This window comes from Humulus lupulus, chromosome 3, assembly GCF_963169125.1.
Source record: "Humulus lupulus chromosome 3, drHumLupu1.1, whole genome shotgun sequence".
Classification (NCBI taxonomy): domain Eukaryota; kingdom Viridiplantae; phylum Streptophyta; class Magnoliopsida; order Rosales; family Cannabaceae; genus Humulus; species Humulus lupulus.
This window is the reverse complement of record NC_084795.1, coordinates 60,801,815-60,818,522: the sequence shown is the minus strand read 5'-3', so window position 1 is coordinate 60,818,522 and position 16,708 is coordinate 60,801,815. Positions and strand designations below refer to the sequence as shown.

At 37.0% G+C, this 16,708-nt stretch overlaps 1 non-coding gene across 1 annotated transcript; it reads left to right on the top strand.

The window, feature by feature from the left end:
- Nucleotides 1-6,707: 6,707 nt before the first annotated feature.
- On the top strand, nucleotides 6,708-6,814 carry LOC133828130 (small nucleolar RNA R71). Its single transcript, XR_009890769.1, has one exon. It is a non-coding gene; the product is annotated as a small nucleolar RNA R71 (small nucleolar RNA).
- Nucleotides 6,815-16,708: the final 9,894 nt, after the last annotated feature.

The following is a 16,708-nucleotide window of genomic DNA, read 5'->3' as shown; positions in this document are numbered from 1 at the left end:
ACGGACCATGCTATGACTAAAAGAGCACCAACTTTATGCCAAGTTCAAGAAATGGGAATTTTGGCTAACACAAGTAGCAATCCTCGGGCACATAGTATCCAAGGATGGAGGCGTAGTAGACCCAACTAAGGTAAAGGCTATGAAGGATTTGCCAAGACCTAAGAATGCGTCAGAGGTTAGAAGTTTTCTCGGGCTAGCAGGCTATTAACAGAGATTTGCAGAAGGCTTTTCTAAGATAGCCACTCCGCTTACCAAAGTGACCCAGAAATAGCAGAAGTTCAACTAGACGGATAAATGTCAAGAAAACTTCCATTTTCTCAAAGAAAAACTATGTTCAGTACTAGTACTTTGCGTACCAACACCCAATGAAAAGTTTTTACTATTCTGTGATGCATCCAAGCAAGGCTTGGGCTATGTGTTGATGCAAAATGACAAGGTGATAGCCTACGCATCAAGGCAGTTGAAGGAATATGAGCAACGTTATCCAACACACGATATGGAGTTTGTAGCGGTGGTATTCGCACTGAAAATCTAGCACCACTATCTATATGGAGAACGGTGTGAGATTTATACAGACCACAAGAGCTTAAAATATTTCTTCACGCAAAAGGAGCTCAATATGAGGCAGCGCAGGTGGTTGGGACTAGTAAAGGACTATGACTATGAAATCCTATACCACCCAGGAAAGGCGAATGTGGTTGCAGATGTGTTAAGTCAAAAGAGTTATGGAAATCTAGAAGCATTATCCAGAATTGAGAAGCCGCTACAACAAGAGCTAATTAATGTCGAAATAGAAATATTCATGGGTCAACTGGCTAACTTTTCCATCCAGTCGAGTCTACTAGAAGATATACGGAGTTGGCAAGGGCATGATGACACGCTATTACCGCATATAGCTGCAGTCAAAGAAGGAAAGACTACGAAGTTCTCTATATCAGGACATGGGTTCTTGAAATATAAAGGTCGGATGTGCATGCTGAATGACCATGAGATCAAGATGAAGATATTGGAGGAGGCACACACTACCCCGTACTTAATTCACCCAGAGTCCACCAGGATGATTCAAGATCTTAAGGTATTATATTGGTGGCCAGGAATGAAGAAAGATGTAGCAGAGTATGAGTCCAAATGCCTAACATGCCAGCAAGTAATGGAAGAACATCAATGACAAGTAGGCTTATTGCAACCGCTTAGTATTCTGGAATGGAAGTGGAAAGACATAGCCATGGACTTCCTGACAGGACTACCATGAATAAGTAAGCAACATAACTCGTCTTGCGTTGTTGTGGATAGACTCACAAACTTAGGTCACTTCCTGCCTGTCAAGACTACGAACACTGTGGACCAGCACGTAGGCATTTATGTTCTAGAAATTGTACGACTGCGTGAAATCCCTTAGACCATAGTATCTGACAAAGGTTCGGTGTTCACATCGAGATTTTGTGGAAGCTTACAGCAAACAATGGATACCAAGCTAAGTCTCAGTACGACATTTGATCCTCAGACAGATGGACAGTCCGAGCTTACCTTAGATATTTTAGAAGATATGTTGCGTGCTTGTGTACTTGACTTCGGTGGATCCCGGAGTAAGCATTTTCCACTTATAGAGTTCTCCTACAATAATAGCTACCAGGCAATGATCGGTATGATGCCTTATGAGCTACTTTATGGAAGGAAATGTCGGTCGCTGTTACATTGGGACGAGGTAGGAGAAAGACAACTTCTTGGACCAGAGGCTGTTAGAGAGGCTCAAGACGCAGTGGAACTAATTAGAAAGTGTAAGCTCAGTGCTCAAAGTCGAAAAAATAGTTATATGGATGCCAAGCAATGAGATTTGGAATTCAAGGTTGGAGATGAAGTCTTCTTAAGGATATCTCCAATGAAAGGAGTGAAGCAGTTCTGGAAGAAAGGCAAACTTAGTCCCCGGATGATAGGTCCTTTTGAGATATTGGACAAGGTGGGACTAGTAGCATATAGATTAGCCTTACTACCAGCTCTAGTAGACAACCACAATGTGTTTTACATCTTGATGGTGCGTAGAAATGTGTCAGACGCATCCCACGTTCTCAAGTACGATACTTTAGCACTCCAGAAAGTCCTAAGTTATGAGGAACGATTAGTTCGCATCCTAGAGAAGGGGGAGAGGGAATTATGATCGAATAGTATTCCAATAGTCAAAGTCTTATGGAGTAATAGCATAGAGGGGGAGGCAACGTGGGAATTGGAGGAAGACATCCTAGCACGGTATCCGAAATTGTATGGTAAGTAAATTTTGAGGATGAAATTCTTTTAAGTAGGGGAGAATTGTAGCGCCTCGACATTTTACTTAGTGAGATAGTAGTATCTTATGCTGGAGTCTTTTAATTTTCGTGGTTATTGGTTCAAGCTGGGAATTATTTGGAAATTCTTAGAGATAGTTATGGATTTTATAAGTTTAGCCTATAGTTTAGAAATATTAATTTTATCATAAGGTTTAATTATTTAAGCTGGTCTTTGTTGTGTAAAATTGATACGCAAGAATACGTAATCGATACAAGTAATACAATGATAAATAAAGATCGTTACCAGGTAATTAATTTTCTATTTCTATTTGGTCAACAATAAATTGGTTGAAAAAATATTAAAATAACAAGAGCAATAAACATAAAATAACACTATGAAAGAAAGTAAATAATTGTAAAAACTTCAAAAATAAAGAACTAGGGATTTTAATTTCATCAAATTTTCACTTTATTATTTTGCTAATCAGGCTTCACAATTCTTCTTCCTAAACTAATAGCGGATTAACAAAAACGATTTAGACTCTTTTTCAAGAAACAAAGAACTCAATTTACATGTGAATTTTCTACATTCATGTGATAAATTCCAACACATAAAAGGCATTGAACACAATAATCCTAAAACTACACAATTCATATAAGTATTTTCATCCAATATGAAAATTGTGATTATTCAATCACAACATAATCAATTCTCGAAAAATAACTGACAAGTAGTGCAGATTTTCAATCCAACCACTTCTTCAACTTACCTTAATCCATTGACCATTTTTGACTACTCAATCATGAACAGTAAATAACACCGCTAAAATAATTTACACATGCCTAATTCTCACCATCAATCCATCAAAGCACATATTTCCATATGCTTGCTAACTTATTATTCTCCACTAATATAAATCAATGCATGTTCAAGAATCAAAAGTTCTTTTAAAGCTTGTATTGAGAGGCTTAGGTAATGGTAGATAAGATAGTAATTTTTGCTGAAATATACCATAAGCATATAATCGAAACAAACCAAAACCTGATATCCACATTATAATCCAAACAACCCCAAATTTCCCTTTATTTTCTAAGATTGAGAAAAATTCACACTAGATATATCTTTTTTTATTTATTTAACTACGCTTCCCCAAACTTGTGTTTTTCAATGTGAACAAACATAAGAAATGTAATTTATTTTCAATCTCAATTTTTTTTCATGAATTTTTCTCTCAATCTTTCCTTTTATTTTTCTATTGTCACAACCAAATTCCAAAATAACACCCATTTATATGTATATGCTCATGGTATAAATTCAGTTAATGGAAAATAATAAAGTGTTCAATTAGGCTCAAAATAAGTGTTTAACAATAAAAAGTTATAGTTTTAGGCTCAAAAAAGGTAACTAGGGATAAATTAATCAAGGCTGGCTTGAAAGGCTCAAATGTTCCAAAAAAAATCGGCTAAATCATTTTCCTAAACATGCATTGTCTATGATTTCACCTCAAATAGTAAGCAAGCAAGTTCTAGAATTGTTCATACATTCTTTCCACATTCAAAGTTCAACAAGTGTAAATACATTTAAATGAAATAATTTACCAATCATGATTAAATATTCAGTTTCACAATGAACTAAAGTAACCCAAAGAAATGGTCAAACAACCAAGCACACAGATTATTTTTACAATCAAATATATTTATCTCGAATTATATTACAAGTCATTCACGTATTCTCATAAGCTAATCATTGTTATCTTGATTCGACAGACTCTCTAGATACCCTAACACGCAACACAATTAACAAATAAAGCCAAACCCAATTTAAAAAAACACCAAACTAAACAAAAACTTGACTCAACTAACCTGACACAAATAACTAAAATAAATCCCCCTTCCCCAAACATACCAAAAACATTTTCCCCAATGTTTAAATAAGAACTAAGGAAAGGAAACTTACCTGACTCGACTCACGATGAAGGACCTGCCTCGTCATCCCCCTCAGGTGGAGGATACCCAAAGTTAGGTTGTTGTGGATATGGTGGAAATCCACTAGTTTCAATGCCAAAATGAGTAGCAAAGGCTTGGTTGTAAGCATATTGGTTCCGCGCCACATTGACACTTCATAAGTGGTGCTGCTGGAATTGAGACACCAAAGTGTCCGTCCTTTGGTTTATGTTGTGGGCTTTTTTTCGATTTTTTTTTTAAAAAAACATGATCTTGCGGCCGCGGGACACCCTTTCTGCAGTCGCAGGATTGAATCCTTAGGCAATTTTTCAACGGCGTCGTGTGCGGTCGCAAGATACCTGATGCAGTCGAAAAAAGCTGATCAATAAACCTAGACCACTGGAGTTGCAGCTGTAGGAAGTGGTTCCTGTGGTCGCAGGTCTGCTCCACAAACCAAAATTTCTTTCTTTCTTATTTTTTTCCATCATTTTTCAATTTTTTCACGTATTTCACAATTCCAAAATCAACAATATTTACAAGAAAATTAAATTAAACAAAACCTAACTAAAAAAAATAAATTTTGTCTCATCTAAAATAGCAAAAAACAGTTAACAAACTTAAATAAATTTAAATGAACTTTGGATGCCTCTCAATGGCGATTTATTTAACGTCTCCAATTGGACACTCACTTCCTTCATTAAACTTCAACTCGGGTCAAGTCCACCCTGCTCATCCTTTAGAGCCATAGTGTCATAAGCAAAAGCTTATCTTTTGATGTTGCTAATCTTCGGAGCCTTCCACCGCTTCTGTAGCCTTTGAGCCTTCCCACTATAGAACCGTTTCAAACAATGATGAATTGCTCGACTACCAATTTTAGCATTGGTTTTTCTCTAGGTGGTTTCCAAATTACTACCACCACTACATACCACATCCACTCTACAACAAGTTGGAATATCAACTACTGCAAAAACATCAAATGTTACCTCTTTGTTTTGCACTCGCAGCTTCAACTCCCCCTTTTGTACATCAATTAGTGCTCTCCCTATGGCTAAGAATGGTCTTCCCAATATAATGAGAATGTTTGCATCTTCCTCCATATCTAGAATGATAAAATCACCAGGGAAGATAAATTTAGCATCCTTAACTACGACATCTTCAATTACTCCACGAGGTTGCTTAATAGAGCGGTCTGCCATTTGTAAGGACAGAGTAGTGGGGCAAGCTTCTCCCAATTTCAGCTTCTGAAAAATAGATAAGGGCATTAAATTTACACTAGCCCCTAAACCACATAAGGCCTTGATCGTAACAGTATCTCATATCGAGAAGGGAATCGTTAAACTACCTGGATCTTTAAGCTTGGGAGGTAGTTTCTTCTATAGAATAGCACCACACTCCTCAGTAAGCGCCACTGTCTCATAATCCTCCAACTTCTTTTTCTTTGACAATACTTCCTTCATAAAGTTCACATAGCATGGAATTTGTTCAAGTGCCTCGGCAAAAGGTATGTTAATGTGATGTTTTCAAAAAATGTCTAGAAACTTCGAAAACTGCTTGTCCAGTTTCTTCTTTTGAAGTTGTTGAGGATATGGAATCTTGATGTGGTACTCATAGCTCACTGGTGACTGCTTCTTCTTAAGGTCATCAATAACCTCTTCTTCCACCTTACCCTCATTCTCAACTTCAACTATTGGTGCAAGTATAGAATTCTTTACTGGCTCTTCCAACTTCATCGCACTCCTCAAAGCGATTGCATTGCACTGGACTTTAGGATTCACCTCTGTATTACTCAGAAAATTTTCTTGAGGCCTACCTTGTAACATATTTTTCAACTGACCAACTTGTATCTCAAGATTCTTGATGGATGAGCAAGTTTTTGTCATAAATTGAGATTGAGAGTTGGTCAGAGTTAACAGTGCAGCTTGTAACTCATTTTTCTTATCTTGAGAAATAGGTAGTACCAGTGGTTGTAATGGTGCCTGAGGTGGAGATTAAAGCATAGGCTGCTAAATTTGTTGAGGACCCTGGTTATTTCTCCATGCAAAATTAGGCTGATTTCTCCACCCTTGGTTGAATGGGTTGGAGAATGGATAATTGGCTTACCTATTGAAATTTTCCAACATATTCACCTATTCCATGGGAATGGAATTGTTCATCTCAACTACCATGCACTGCCCAAATGGCTAAGAACCACCACATTTATGACATACCACTTGGATTTGCATTACTTGAGTGGCAATAGAATTTTATTGCAGTTGCTTGGTCAATGATGCAACCTGAGCAGTGAGAGCGGTAATAGAATCCAGCTCATGCATACCAACTACCTTCTTATTTCTATCCCGTTCACTAGGCCACTGATAGTTATTCATGGCCATTTCTTCAAGCAATTCATTGGACTCATTAGCATTCTTGCTCATGAAAGCACCACCTGATGCAACGTCAATAATGGTGCGAGTTGTCCCACACAAACCATTGTAAAAATTATGGACTAGAATCCATTTTTCAATCCCATGATAAGGACACTTCCTCAAAAGCTCCTTAAACCTTTCCCATGCATCATAAAGAGATTCTCCATCAAATTGAGAGAAGTTATTAATTTCCCTTCTTAACTTTGGAACCTTGGATGAAGGGAAAAATTTAGCAAGAAATTTAAGAGATAAGGCCTCCCATGTAGAAATTTAATTGGCTTGAAGAGAGTTCAACCAACTTTTAGCTCTATCCTGCAGTGAGAATGGGAACAATCTCAGTCTAATAGCATCGTCGGTGACCCCATTATATTTAAAAGTTCCACACAGCTCTAGGAAATTGGCTATGTGTGTATTGGGATCCTCAGTAGGGAGTCCACCAAACTGGACAATAGACTAGACCATTTGCAGAATCGCCAGCTTAATTTCAAAATTATTGGTTGCAACTGCCGACGGTTGGATGCATGATATTACTCGAGTAAGAGTGGGGAGTACATAGTCTCTGAGTGTTCGAACTGCTGGCTTAGCAGGATCCCCATTCAACACATTGCCCTGATGTTGGGCCATCTCTGCTAGCTGTTTCTGCTTTCTGTTCTGTCTGCAAGTCCTCTCAATTTTAGTATTAGTGGGCAAAAGATTGCTAGTCCCTTTGCGTCGCATATACCAATTGGTACCTTAAATTAAGATTCTCAAACACAACAGTTAGAGACAATTAACATAGAAACACAAAATTAGAATAAAAATTAATTTTATTGATATTAATAAAAATAATCACTGGCAACGACGTCAAAAACTTGTTCTGTAAAATTGATACGCAAGTATACGTAATCGACACAAGTAATACAATGATAAATAAAGATCGTTCCCACGAAGATTGATTTACTAATTACCAACTAGTTAATTTTCTATTTCTATTTGGTCAACAATAAATTGGTTCCAAAAATATTAAAATAACAAAAGCAATAAACATAAAATAACACTATGAAAGAAAGCAAATAATTGTAAAAACTTCAAAAATAAAGAACTAGGGATTTTAATTTCATCAAATTTTCACTTTATTATTTTGCTAATCAGACTTTACAATTCTTCTTCCTAAACTAATAGCGAATTAACAAAAACGATTCTTACTCTTTTTCAAGAAACAAAGAACTCAATTTACATATGAATTTTCTACATTCCTGTGATAAATTCCAACACATAAAAGGCATTGAACACAATAATCCTAAAACTACACAATTCATATAGGTATTTTTATCCAATATGAAAATTGTGATTATTCAATCATATCATAATCAATGCTCACTTTTTAGATTTCGAATTAAAATCATAAATCATGCAAATGGTGATCAAGAATTCACAAGCATTAAGAATACATCAAATAATTTAGAATATAAGTGAAGAAAGAATCATGAAATCCTCATAGAAAATAACAAAGATCCAAGTGATTCCATTACAAACTCTAGAAAATAAAATAATTTCATGTTCATCATTAAGAAATCCATAATCAAGAAATTCACGTAAAGTAAAGATAAAAAGAACAGAAAAAACTATATGCCAAATAATTCACACAAAATTAAGTAGTGGAATTAAAATTAAACAAAAAGGCAATCAGGTGCTCTCTGGTTTCTCCATGGCGAGACGCAAGAAAAGCACCCCAAAGCCAGCTGCTAAATCGACGGTGGATGTTTCTCCAGCGGTCCAGACGGTTGGAGGGCAGCAGACTTTAGTTGACGATGCTATTCTAGAAAAGATGGAAGAAGTTTATACTGATTCGATGCTGGATTTTCCTGAAGCTGGAGTTCACGGTCCTTCGGACTGTATTGGAACAACTGTTGGAGATGGAATGTTAGAAGATGTAGCAGAGGAGACGACTGAGAGTGCAGGTAATTTTCAAAGCTAGGCTAGGGATAAATGGTCTCAGTTCAGAACCTTGCTTCCTAATCAAGGAGGGGCAAAACTCAGATTTGAGGAACCAATTGTGCATGAGGGCCAACGAATTGCTCAAGTTGATTTGGATGAGGTCCAAATTGAAAGTTCATTCTGGAGTTCAGCTGTGGTGTGTTAGGTGCTTGGGGCTAACCCTCCGTTTGTAGTTTTTGAAGGTTTTATTAAAAGGATATGGGGTAAACTTGGCATTGAGAGAATTGCTAGGTTGAATAATGGGTTCACACTTGTTAATTTTCGTGATGAAGTCACTAGGGATCTGGTTTTGGAAGCTGGGGTTCTCCATTTTGATAGGAAACCAGTGATAGTAAAGCCATGGTCTACTGATTTGGACACATTGAAGGCAGTGAAATCAGTTCATGTCTGGATTAGATTGCCAGGTCTTGGATTGCAATATTGGGGTACTAAATGCTTGAGTGCTCTTATGAGCACAATTGGGGTACCGATCTTGGTCGATAAGGTTATGAAGGACAGATCTATGATGCAATTCGCTAGAGTTTTAGTGGAGATAGAACTTTCGGAGGATCTCCCTAAATCGGTTCAATTTCTCAATGAGAAAGGGCAGTTAGTGGAGCAATTTCTGGAGTTTGAGTGGCTTCCTACCCAATGCAGGGGGTGTAAAGTGTATGGTCACACTGAAAGTATGTGTAACAAGAAGCCAGCTGAGATTTGGAGACCAAAAACTAGATTGGGGAAGGATGAGGCCGGGCAAGGCCCTAAGGTTCCCCAGGTTGTTTCAGAGGGCATAGAGGCAGGGATTCCTGACACTGGGCCTTGTGATTTCATCAATGGGAATAAGGAAAGTGAGACTCTTACTGTGAATAACAAGGAGATGGATATGCCTCGGGAGAGTTCAAAATGTGCTCCTGTTTTGTCTGGTGTTAACCAGACTCGGACACAAGTCAGTAAGACCATTGAAGGTGGTAATTCGGACTGGATTACCCCTAAACAGGTTGGTGGGAACAAAAAGGCCATCCAGAGGGCAAAGAACACTTTGACAAATTCTTATAGTGCTTTGCAAGAAAAGGTTTTGGAGGTAGCAAATTTGGGACAAACTTCAACCAGTTTGTTGCATGCAGAATCACAACATCCTTAGTTGGAATGTTAGAGGCATTAATAAGGAGGAGAAACAGAAATTTCTGAGCTCCTTTTGTTTTGTTAATAAAATTGGTTTAGGTGGCTTGTTGGAGACCAAACTAAGGGGTGATAAGATTAAGAAGATGATGCAAACGTTTTTTAGAGGTTGAAGTTTTTTTTCGGGTTCAGCTTCAGATGGCAGAGTGTTGATTATTTGGCAGCAACACTTGGTTTCTGTTGAGGTTCTTCAAGAAACAGACCAGCTGGTTCACACTTATGTTAAGGGCATAAGGACGAATAAAGAGTTTTGTGTGACCTTTGTTTATGGTAGGAACTCTATTGAGGAAAAAGTGACTCTCTGGAGGGATTTGACTAATCTTTGTTTTCCAGCTACTGCGTGGCTGATAACTGGAGACTTTAATGCTGTTTTTGAGAGTGTGGACAGAATTGGTGGTCGTGCTATATCGTCCATTGAGTTATCTGATGCTCAAACTTGGAGGGCCTTGGGGTTAGTTGATGAAGTGCGTGCTAGAGGGTCTCATTTTACTTGGACAAATAATCAGAAGAAGGATGACAGAATTTAGTCGAGATTGGACAGAGTCTTTGCGAATGAAGAATGGCTGGACATGTTCCCTCAATCTGTGGCTGTGTTCAACTGGGAAATGCACTCAGACCATTGCTACTGTATCATAAAACCTGAAGTTTCTGTTAATTGTGGTTTTAAACTTTTCAGGTTCTTCAATATGTGGACTAACCATGAACAGTTTAAGTCTACTGTCTTGCAAAACTGGTGTAAAACTATTCGAGGGACTGGGCTGGTGCGTATCTGTTATAAGCTGAACAGGCTTCAGGGGGTGCTTCGGATGTTTAATAGGCTTGGCATGGGAGATGTTGGCCAGAATTACACTATGGCTAAAGAGAGGTTCCAAGCTGCTCAAATATCCCTGTAGAGTGATCCTCACTCAGTGAGTCTTCAAAGAATTGAAACTGAAGCTGGTATTAATTTGGAATACCATGCCAGAGTGTACGAGAGCTTTCTGAAACAGAAAAGTAAAGTGGACTGGCTGCGGTTTGGAGACGATAATACGGCTTATTTTCACGCCTGTCTTAAGCAAAGGAGAGCCTCTAACTGCATCACTTCTGTTGTTATTGAAACATGTTAGAATATTGATGATTTTACTGATGTTGTGAACCATTTTGTGACTCATTTCAAGAAGATTATGGGAAGCAAAAGCATGGCCTCTAGTCCTATTCAGAAATCTTGTTTCGAGCTTGGTCATAGATTGACTTTGGAACAACAAGTTAGTTTAGTCAAGCCTTTCTCTATCAAGGAAGTTAAAGAAGCAATGTTTAGCATTAACTCTATTAAAAGTCCGGGGCCTGATGGGTTTGGCTCAGAATTTTTCAAAATTCTTTGCAAGGAGTTAGAGGCCGAAGTTTCAGCTGCTAATATTGGTTTTTTTTAGAGTGGTTATCTGCCTGAGGAAATTAATAAGGCTACTATTTCATTGATCCCTAAAGTGGAGACTCCTTCTCAGGCAGCAGATTATAGGCCTATTGCTTGTTGTAACTCTATTTACAAATGCATTTCTAAAATGCTTTGTAGTAGATTGGCTTTGGTGCTTCCTAGTCTGGTCCATCCAAACCAAGGAGCCTTTGTTAAAAACAGGTTATTGGCGCATAATATTCTAATCCTTCAGGATATTATTAAAGGCTATAAGAGGAAGAACACTTCCCCAAGGTGTGTCTTGAAGATTGATATGAGCAAATCCTATGATATGCTAGATTGGAACTTTTTGGAGGATATTCTCGCTGAATTTTGTTTTCCGGTTAAATTCATTAATTGGGTCATGGCTTGTTTGAAGGATCCAACCTATCTAATTCTTATGAATGGGAAGGTTCAAGGGGAGTTTAGAGGTCGGAAGGGGCTTAGACAAGGGGACCCGATTTCTCCTTTGTTGCTTGTTTTAGCTATGGAATATTGTACACGATTATTTCAGCAAGCTTCTATGGACAAGAGATTCCGGTTTCATCCTAAATGTAAGCACCTTAAACTTGTCAATCTTTGTTTTGCAGATGACTTGGTAATTTTTTGCAAGGGGGTCAATAGCTCGGTTCAGATTATTAAGGAGAGCTTTAATGCTTTCTGTTGTGCTTCTGGTTTGACAGCCAACAAGGATAAATCTTAGATTTATTTTGGTGGTGTGGCTGATAAAGAGATTAAGAGTTTGATTGAGGGGCTCCAGTTCTCTGAAGGGCAGTTCCCCCTAAAATATTTGGAAGTTCCTCTTCGAACATCTAGATGGAAGGCTGGCGACTGTTCTCTCATTATCAAAAAGATTCAGTCTAAATTACATACTTGGGCGAGCCGTCATCTTTCATTCGCGGGGAGGGCTCAATTAATCAACTCGGTGCTTTTGGGCATAAGATCTTTTTGGATGAGTATTTTCATTCTCCCTAAAAGTGTCATCAAGGAGGTGGATCGGCTGTGTAGGAACTTCCTTTGGGGAGTTAAGGATGGAAATGTTCAGCGAAGCAAGCTGCACTTCACTACCTGGGATCAGGTTTGCTTGCCTAAGTGTATGGGTGGTCTCGGCTTCAAGGATAGCTGTACATGGAATAAAGTGCTTCTTGCCAAGTATATTCGGGCTGTATCGTCTAAGCTTGATATTCTTTGGGTTAAGTGGGTGGATTCGATCTACATAAAGGGTCAGGATTTCTGGCTCTACAGAGCTCCTCAGGAAATGAGCTGGTATTGGAAAAGATTGACTAAGCTCAGGGATGACTTCCCTGTTTTTAGACTTGATGAGGCAGTCCATCATAACAAGCTTTGTCTGAAAAGTCTGTATCACAGGTTGCTTAACAAAGACAGAGTCATTTTTGCGAATGTAGTTTGGAACTCTTTGTCTGTGCCTAAACACAGATTCATTTTATGGCAGGCTACCTTGGGACATCTGTTGACTCGAGACAAGCTCAGTCTCTGTCATATGGACCTTCCTTCTTTGCTTTGTCCGGTTTGTGAAGAGGATCAAGAATCTCATGCTCATTTGTTTTTTGAATGCCAGTTTTCTCGGCAGGTTGTTTCCCAGGTGAAGAGCTGGCTGGGTATTGGTATTTGTCCGAGTAACCTTGATGGTTGGAGCTCTTGGATGGCTGGCAAGCCGAAGGGGCTGAAGCAATTAGTTTTGTCTGCTGCCTTAGCAGCTTCAGTTCACATGGTTTGGAGAAATAGAAACCATTGTATTTTTCATTTTTGTTCCTTTTCTGTGGGCTATGTCACTAAATTGATTAAACATTTTGTGAGGGGTAGACTACTTAGTCAGGCTAAGAAGAAGCTTAAGTCACATGAGCTTGCTTTCTTTGATAAAGTAGTTTAGCTATAAGTTTTCGGTTTTGTGTTTTGGCTGTTGTGTTTGTAATTGTTTGGTTGGTTCTCAATATAGTTTCCTTTTCATCAAAAAAAAAAAAACTATATGCTGATCCAAGCTCTTCTCCAAAGTGATCCCAATCCTCTTTTCCCATTCTATGTCAGCCAAAAGTGCCTCTTTTCCTCTCCAAAATCATGATTTAAACCTGATTAGCATTTCTCCTCAACATGATGACCAAACCACCCTTCATTAAAAATCTGCGTTTTTCACATTTCTAGACATATCCTACGATCGCAAGATGTCATTCTTGCAGTCGCAGAAATACCCTGGAAATGCCCAACTTTTCTGGAATTACGGCCACAAAATCATATTCCTGCGGTTGTAGAAAGTGCTCTGAAACACTATTTTCCACCATTTTTTTCCTTTGTTAGTTCTTCCACCATATTTCCACACCTAACTCACCTAAGCCTTTCGACACCTGAAAACACACAAAAACAAGCGTAAAATAGAACAAAATAAAACTAAACACTTAATACTCTACCTAAAAACACATAGATAAACGAGTCTAAAACTCATTTATTAGTCTTATAAATATTATTTATTATAACCTAAGGTTTAGATCGAATAATTAAGAATGTGACATTTGTCACATGTATGTCTATTAAGGATTTAAGGATTTTAGATGAATAAAATAATCAAGGATAAACCTAGGAAGTCTAAAACCTTCCCTTAGATGCTGGGATCTCATATTACTCAGTCAAAGTGGTTTAAACTACTTTAAGTGTGCTTAAAATGTGAAAAAACGTGGTTTAGTATATCTACATAAGCCGATATATTGCAACTATAGGGACAGATATATCAGCTATGCTGATAAGGAAAACACGTTGACTTCACACGAACGAAACCACGGAGCCTTGAGAAAAAGGGACAAGCGATATATCGCCTATAGGGGGTGATATATCGGCTCCATCAACCTATTTTGAAAATTCGTGGAATCCAAAGATAGAAATAGCCCTCAACAACTTGGACTTGCTCTTGAACGATTTTGACTGAGTTCTGCCCATTTGTTAGCAGAAAAATTCCATTTTTATTCATTTTAATGGGAGTTAATTTCACTCCTTGAACTCTATAAATAGGACCCGTCACTCAACCATTTGCATTATCTTTCAAACACCTCTCAGAGCCTCCAAGATGCCAATTTCGTTCTAAAGAGAAACACTAGGGTTTTGGCGTAAAAACTTTCAAATCTAAGATTTTCTAAACACTTGGGAAGTAAGCTATAGTGTGATTTTGATATTGAGGTATAGATAGGAGCTCTAAGCTGTCTAAGGTGCTCTTAATCCTCAGGTTTAGTTCATTTCTATTCCTCTTATTCATTTCTTTTACTTCAAATCCTAACTCGTTATAATGGATTTTGGTTAGGTTCTTGATTTCTTTGAAACTTAAGGTTTTCGGTAAGTTCTTATCTTGATGGGTTAGATCTTCTTTTCTTTTGGAAACATATGGTTTTATTGTTTGGTTTTAGGAGATTCCAATCCCGCACTTGTCTCCAATACCTCGATTTTTTGTAAGGAAAATAAGTTAGATTTTATGTGCTAAGTGTTATATGTTTGTTTTTTTTTTTTTTGTCTTTTAGTTGCTTGGGAAATATGGTTGCTTAGACAGAAAATCCCGAGTTTTTTATCCATATCGAAGACTATAGTTGTGTCTAAACCTACCTCTAAATAGTAGCATAGCGGTTTCTATCACATCTACGGTAATGAGTTAATGACTGTTAATATTGTAGTCCATATTTAAGTTTTATGCTTTAGTAGGTCATTAGGCTCATTCCTTTTTATTTAGATTGTGCAGGTAAATGAACATGGAAGGAAGGACGGATTCGAGGTTGGCATGTGTATTGGGGGAGGGACTTATGGAATGAATCGATGGGATCAATCGAGGATGACGTTGACATTTGAGTCTTTTAATTATGTATTTGTGATTTCCGCATTTAGTGTTTGAACATTTAAGTAAAGGTTTAGTTTTTGTTATGATTTTATTAATAAACAATGGGTTCCCATACTTTTGGATTATCTATAATAAATTTTATTATTTTATGTATGTATCCAAAATATAGTAGTTATGTCTTAGTAGTTTTAAAGGTCTGGGGTCTTTAAGTTAGTCGGGTTGTTACAACCTTATCATTCTGACAAACCTTAACGCATGAATCAAAGAATCAGATGACATATATAGGAGTTCATAGTAACCTCAGGATTAAGATCATCAGGTACATGATCATCATTTGATGTGTTTGATTAATCCTATGAAACGGTGATTAAATAGGATTTAACATATCACATCTGGTCCAGTTCTATACATCTATATATAAAGTATCGTCACAAAAGTGTCTTACTACACTAGTGACCCAGATCTAGGTCACTTGTATTTATAATACTAGCGAACCATACTAGCAGTAATGTAGTAACTGAGGTTACCTTTCTCTTAGACCACTTTATTTATGTGATTATAAGTTATCTTTATTTTATAATATAGATTTAACTTGAGTTGTGATGATAGAATAAGGTTTAATTTTTAAAAAAATTAGTGGTTATGATTATAGTATTTAGTGGTAATGATTAGTATAGTATAGTATATTTTTGTGATATTAGTAGCCTTGTTTATGGAAAAATGGGTGATTGCGTAAGAATAAATTAATTATGGTATTATTAAGAATTGTTATGGATCAAGTCTACTTAAATCCCTAAAGCCCAATAAGATTTTGGGCTTAGTAAATTAAAAATGACCCTAGAGAATTAGAGTTTGTTATTTTTATGGGTAGTTAGGATATCTGTGGATTAGGTTCTTATTTAGATAATTATATAGAATTTTCAAAATTATAGGGTAATGTAACTTCGGACCCATATTTTACGCAGTTATGTTACGATTTTGAAAAAATAGCATTTCTAAAAAGTTGAATATAATTGAATTAGCTTTCTAACGATATAAAGATCGTCTAAATTGGACTACTATTGCTTCAGTTATTTTGATTTTAGTATAGGTGAGTCCAGAGTTACGAGATTTAGGTAGTTAGAGGTTGGGATATTTTTCCTAAGTAGTTTGATGTTAGATTATTCCTCAATTATTTAATAAAAATATTGATAAGTTAAGTTAGATATATTTTCTATAGACGTTAGGATTCTATTTTATTTAAATTTAAATTTGGATTATAGTTAGAATGAAATTAGGATTTTTGAGAGCCTATAAATAAAGCCTATTCCTACTCACTTTTTTCATTCACTATTGCACTTCTGGAGACTCTCACGCACTCTCTCTCTCTCTCCCTATTGTTGTCGTGCACCACTATCAAAATACAAACCCTAAGGCCGAAATCATCATCACCATCACCTCTTCATATCTTTGAAACCCTAGTACCCAAAGAGGCCACACGACCAAGACAATCTTTCTTATTGTCAAAAACCTACAAGCAAACATTTAAGGATCTGGGATTTTTCTTCAGGATAAAGGTTGAGGTATAGTTAAGTTTTAATTATGTCTGAGTTTTAGATCTATTAGTTTATGTTTTAATAATGGTATCATGTTTATGAAATAGGGTTTTAAGTGGGATTAGCAATAAAGGACTCAAGGTAAGGGCAATTAGGTAGTTTAGTTTATG